Below are 6,596 nucleotides of genomic sequence, written 5' to 3' on the forward strand. Positions count from 1 at the left end.
ATGAGGTGACGATGATGCACATGAGCTCTCTGACAACCAAGGATGGGTTTCTCATTTGGGCTTCTTGTGTGTTTTTTGCCTGTTTTGTCCCTAAACAGTTAACTGGGGACAGTCCTATTTTTATCCTAAGATGTGCCCTGAGTTTTTCCAAGACCTCCATCCAGTTCACATATGGATGGACTCATTATAAACATGACTCAGAAGAGAGAGATTCGAAAAAGGGGGAAGAGGATTATAATAAAAGTATTCCCGGTGTATATTTTGTCCATCATTCTTTCATTATACAGGGCACAGAAGTTTTCATGAATACCTTGGAGAATCAGTAGAGGAGATCTCCTCTCCCTCTTCAGGTCTATGTGCATGGCTATGAAATTCTTCCCTGTGGCACTGTTCTGTGTCCTTTTGTATTGGAAGTCACAGAGATTAAAAACAGCAGCTCTATTGTTCTGGACTCTTTTCTTCCCAGTGTCCTTGGTCAGGTCTAGTAGATTGCAGGATCCTCATTGTTCTTTCCAAAACTGAGTTATCCCATCTTTCATATCTGAATTCACATTGACCCCCACCTTTAAAAGGCTTCCTTTCAGCAACTTCTCAAATGCTGTCTTCCCTAGCCATTCTCTATAATAGTACCTGATTTCATTTTCTTTACATCTTGCTTCATTGGTTTTATCTTTTCTTATTTGTTTACTTGCTAGGGGTCATGTCAAACATGCCTACTCAGGTTTGTAATGTAAGTCCTATTTTTAATTTTCCTGTTCACCAATGTGTCCTCTACACTTCTAGGGAAGAAAAGAAAAAATAAGATCGATGCTAGAAATTCGATACCTGGTCTTTTATGAATTGAATGACAGCTGCCACTTCTATGATCCTGGTGTTTTATGACCAGTTGGCACACAAGAGACCATGTTCTGGATCTCTGAAGATTGTTTTAACTCAAATGCCTCTCTGCCCTTGAAGATCTTTTCCCATAATCCCTCCACCTGCTTTCTATCAAATCTGCAACAGGCTGGAAATAACAGGTAGCTGGAGGTTTTCATTCTGAGTGTGAATTATAACTCTTCACTCAGATAACTTTCTTGGACCAAACCCAAGAAGTTCATGCAGACAGGAAGAGTTCTTGTGCCCCATGTTCTCCACATTGACTTTCTTAATACATTCCTTTTGTTTTCTCTCTTACATCTTCTCTAAAGTCTTCAGTTGCTCCCTATTTCCTAGAGACTAAATCCTAAGATCTTTAGACTAATTGCTTAAAGGTTTTCAGATATTCCGGCTATTATCCTCTAGAATCAAGTCAGGCCTGGACCTTGGCTGGCTCTCTGGACATGCCTGGCACACGCATTCTCCTGCTTGTGGTCCTTGTTCAGACATCACTTATTAGGCAGTCTCCCCTTGTTTCCCTATGGGACCCTGGAACTCTGCACCTTCCTGCATGCTTGGACACTGACGTGATTTTGAAATATATTAGTTATGTGCATTTTCCCTAAATTATAAGAAATTAGTATATCTAATTTATCTTTGTATTCTTTGTATCTAGCAGAGTGTCTTGCCCAAGTTATAGAAGCATAAATAGAATCACTTCCTAATTTTTACAAATGATAAACAGAAGCTCGGAGTGTAAGTGTCTTGCCCAAATCCACACAGCTTGTTGCCAGGGGAATCAAGGCTTGAACATCAATCTTTTATAGTTAAATTAGAGGCCATACATTCAAATGTCTCATGGTACTTATTATGGAAGTGTTAAAATGTGGATAAAATACACTTGGAAGTAGGGGGACCCATCCTCAGCTGATAATCATCAGGTGGACATGTGGGTCTGTTTCTGACAGGCATTTTGGTCCCAAGGAAAGTGGAAAATCTGATTTGTGTGTGACATTTTACAAAATTTTTAATCTTGCCAACTATTTCTAATTAAAAATACCACATGGTCCAATCTCATCCTCTCTGTGAGCCAGATGAGGCCTCAGCCTGCCAGTAGGTGACCGGTGCTTTTCATCTCTGTAGGACTGCCCTGGATCTAGTACCACAGGTCAAGTGGCTCAGACTTGCAGAGTGAGAGACAAGTTCCAATTGCCTTTGTGGCTGAATTAGTTAAAACCACTGATACTGGACTGCTCCTGAATCCTTCAAGGTGAGTGAGATGAACACTCTTTTGAGTTTCACATGGGTGCTTTGAAGTTGTGTCAACTCCAAACGACAGTTTTCCTGGTCGTTAAAAATGACCAAGAATTCGAGTGATGGTCTGCAAATGGGTTCTACTGAGGATAAATGCAAATCAATACAAATTATGAAAGAGGCCTTGTGATGGATTGGCTGGCTGTCAAGAAAGATGAAATACTGAAGAATTGTTGCAAGGGGAGTGGGTGGTGATCTCTGAAGGCCTGGCTCTTTGGAAGTGGAAGGCAATTAACTATCTAACAGTTACATGCATGCACTGGGGGGTTGCGTTCAGCCTTAGAGGAAGTGATCAGCTCTGCCTTAATGCAGGCACTGAGAGCCAGGCAATGGGAGTTTTGTCCACATTGACTTGAACATTCATTTATTATGACAAAATGAGCTGGTATTGACCTGGAGCCCTAATGCAGGGTATCAGCACATTAATGACAGGCTGTTGCATGCTGCATCTAAATGCTGGGGATGAAAGGATTGCTGTCCTTTCAAATATCAAGGAAATAATGTCATTTAGATTTGCAGAGATTGCTCCCAGGTTATCATGAGTACACGAAAATTGGAGTTTGGGGAGTAAAAGGGAACAGTATGAAGTCACCATGGGTTTTTATCTTAATTCCACCACTTTCTTGTCTTACATCCTCGGGTATGTAGCTTAACTCACTTTCAGTCTCAGATTCGTCATCTGAAAATGGGGACAATGACATTTTCCTCTCAAGCTGGTTGGCATTTATAAACCTACCTTATACAGTGTCTGGGACAAACTGAATGCTGAATGCATGTTCATTTCCTTTTCTCTCTTAAGTTCTACCATATTTTACGTGGGCTGCACTTAGGGTGTGGTTAGCTTTCTACCTGAATTTTCTAGTTACTTTGTGCATGTATTTACATTGTTAGGTGATGGATTCTTTGGGAGCTGAAATTTTTTTTTTTTGAATGCTCCATTTTCACATCTTCCACAGGGCCTACCCATTGTTGGTACCAATCTCTATTTGTAGTGTTAATGGATCTACAGCTTAATGGCACAGGCATTGCACCAGTCAGCATCTTTCTTGCCAGCCATTGTGCCATGAATTCGCTCTGTTTCACCAGGCCACATGACTCAGGATGAGCTAGTGAACCTGCTGGTCCTGCTGCCTACAGATTCCTGACTCACCACCTGTGCCCAGTAGGGGCTAATGTCTATAGAGCATAGAATAGTGTGGAATATAATTTCTGTGACTAAGGGTGGCAGGGAGAGCCTTAAGAGGCTTCCTTGAATAAGTCACTTCTGAAAATCAAGGAGGCTTTCCTAGGTATAAAGTGAGGAAAGGAATCGTAGGCAAGCAGTCTGTGCAAAGGCATGGAGGTGTGAGAAAAGAAGATGTGAATTGGAACTTGAACTTGGGCCAGGAGCTTTATGCCCGTCCTCTCACTCATCTTGTTTGGGAAAGCATTGTCCTTCATATAAGGAGAGGAAAATTATTATATTGATGTTTAATAATTCATAGAGACCACACAGTGCAAAAATGGCTAACCTGGATTTTGAACCCAATCCTGTCTGACTCTGATGTTCCCACACCAAAGGATGTATGATGAGGGGTAGGGTGCCATTGGGATTTACTGGAAATTCCCCAACATACTGCTACTGGCTTCAACCTTGAAACCAGTACTTCTCTGAAACTCTATCCTTTTTTAGTTTTGAAAATTTCGCATTAGTTTGAAAAGTAATCCTCATATGTCCAGAAAGGGATGAGATCAGGCATGGGAAGAAAGAGATCTATCTTGTAACACAGAGGGATTGCTTCATTTTGAGTCTTAGCCAGACTGCCTTAGCTATTTTCACATGTGGATTTAAGACAACTTGCTGAGATTCATACTATCTGAGTGGGGGTGTTTTGTGCAAATCCTTTTTATTTTATCAGGTGCATTTTACTGCACCACAGCTCAGGCTAATTGTCCCCGAGATGCCTTGGGTAATTGAGCTGGTGGTTAGCATCGGAAGTAGAGACGGGTGTTTCTATAGGCTGTGTTAGTCCAGGTGCATGGGGGCTCCTGATAGAGTAACTCTGGGGACTGATTTGAGAGGCCTCTTATCTGATTTCAGGATCTTGTAGATGCTGTGGGGTCCTGAGCTGTGACAGCAAGCGGAGCTCTCAGGCCATCTTTTTCCTAAGTACAATCCTCACTGTGACTTTATTAAACCGGATATAGACATTTCTTTCAATAAGGGCATGCAAATAGATGATGCTAAACAAACCATATAAAGTCAGCAGAGGGGCCATCCTATTCAGGAGAACAGACTTTGGGGTGAAACAGTCTGGACTTAGAATCCTTCTTCTCCCCTTCCTAGGGTGGCACACCTTATTCTCACCAATCAAAATGCATAGGGATAATTATACCATTCTCCTGCATTCACACTCCCGTTCTCTCTCTCTCTCTCTCTCTCTCTCTCTCTCTCTCTCTCTCTCTCTGTGTGTGTGTGTGTGTGAAAATTATATGAAACAGCATTTGTCAAGCTCTAAACATACTTCCTGGCATTCATCCCTCTTACTCCCCAATCCCTAGTTGGGAAAATATAAATAAGTTAACTGGTAAGTAATTAAAGTGCTATTTTTATATAAAAACATTCTTTGTTGTTAAAATTTGCACCATGTTTTAAGGTTAATAAAGAAAATCTCAACCAAGATTTTAGCTTTCAGGCTGTGCCTGCTTGCACTGGGTACTGGCGCTGGGTGGCCACAGGGAAGCCCGAGGTGGTCAGTGGGGGTGCCCCTGGTGAAAAGGAGCCTGGGGAGGTGGCCACCAGCTTGGTGGAGGACACAGGTGGTGTGAAGCCCTGAGGCAGAGGTGTGCCTCTTCCACACCATGCTGGGTCACAAGCCCGTGCAGGTAAGCCAATGCTTCCTCATTATTTGTATCCCTGACAAGTTCAGCCAGAATATTGGGAGGTAAGCCCCAACAAAGGTCATCTGGGACCATCGGAGCACCATGTACGACATGAAGGCACTGCATGAATCTGAGATTATTCCATTCCTGAATCCAGAGAGGAACTTTGTCCTTCCAGAAGAGATCATTCAGGAAGTCTGAGAAGGAAAAGTGGTCCATGAAGAGGAAGTGAAGGAGGAGATGAAGGAAGATGTGGACCCCCATAGGGGGCTGACGACATCTTCAGGGAACTTGGGGAAATCAATAGGAAAATCCAGCAAAGAGAAGAGCTCCTCAGACTTTGGGTGTAAAGGCAGGGGCCAAGCAGAAGCACAAAGTCCTGACTGCTAACAGCAACCCCTCCAGTCCCAGGGCTGCCAAGTGGCACCAGACATAGACACTGCAGCCCCGTGCTTTCCCTCAGGTCCTTTGGAAAATATGGACATCTACAGGGGAGTGTGGAGGGTTCTGCCATGTTGTCAGACCACCAGGGTCTGTTGAAGACCTAAAAGATGAGGACCAACACTCTCGGACTTTGAGGCCACAGAGTCCATGTTTGACTTCTCTGGGTTTAGCTCCCCCTGTGCCTCCTCCCGTGGAAGAGAGCAAGGGTGCGGGGCCAGGAGAAGCTGTAAACCAGCAAGCAATAAAACAGTCCCTACTCCTCCTCGGAAAGACCATAGTGCTAACCTTTCCTGGGGACCTGCTCTGCATTTGCTTGTCCTTCTAAATCTCCCTTCGGCCCCATGGAAGCATCAGAAGCATGTGATCCAGGTCGCCACTTGCCCCACTCCCTACCTGGGAGACTAAGAACGGGATGTTTTTCTCATTCACTTCTATTGTAACCATGTATATAATTTGGTTGGTTCACTATTTAATTTTTAAGAAGCATATTATTTTTAAGAAGCCTATTTTACTAGTGTTTCTCTTATATGAGAAAGAATACTGCAGAAGTTAAACCTGTGTTGTATTTTTTTCTGAGATGTTTTGTTTTTAGGTAACAATTACTGAGATACTTTTTGCTCAGTTTTTATAAACCAGACACATAGAATTTATAGTGTTTTTTTTTTTTTTTTGTAATTCTAGTAACTTGCAAAAGGACCAAATGAGGAAACGGAGGGGAAGACACAATCTTTGTGCTGGTGAGGCGATGGCCTCAGTGTTGGTTGAAGTATATTTTCATTTGACTATAGAACATTAAAGCACAAAAAAATAAAAAATAAAAATAAAAAAACTACACTTGCAGCCACTGCCTTCAGCTAATCCTCTAGACCTCTAGAGAGATCAGTTTTGGCCATCGAAGGGATTTGGTGGAAAAGGTGAAGTGCAGCTTTCATCCAATCTTCCAACTACCAAAGGAAGGGTTGAATGGCTGCCTTCTGTTGCTGTTCACACATTTAGGTTTCCCTTTTCTAGATGGAATGTTGAAATTGCCTCTATGAATAGTTACACAATTACCTCACTGGATCACAGAATTATACAGAACTTGAAGGGAACTTTTATTATGGCAGGTGCATTTCCTT

The 6,596-nt window shown here is 42.5% G+C and overlaps 1 pseudogene; it reads left to right on the plus strand.

Moving 5' to 3' along the window:
* Nucleotides 1-4,112: 4,112 nt before the first annotated feature.
* Nucleotides 4,113-5,470, plus strand: LOC114098620 (MRG/MORF4L-binding protein pseudogene; annotated as a pseudogene).
* The last annotated feature ends 1,126 nt before the right edge of the window (nucleotides 5,471-6,596 follow it).

This window comes from Marmota flaviventris, chromosome 9 (genome assembly GCF_047511675.1).
Source record: "Marmota flaviventris isolate mMarFla1 chromosome 9, mMarFla1.hap1, whole genome shotgun sequence".
Classification (NCBI taxonomy): Eukaryota; Metazoa; Chordata; class Mammalia; order Rodentia; family Sciuridae; genus Marmota; species Marmota flaviventris.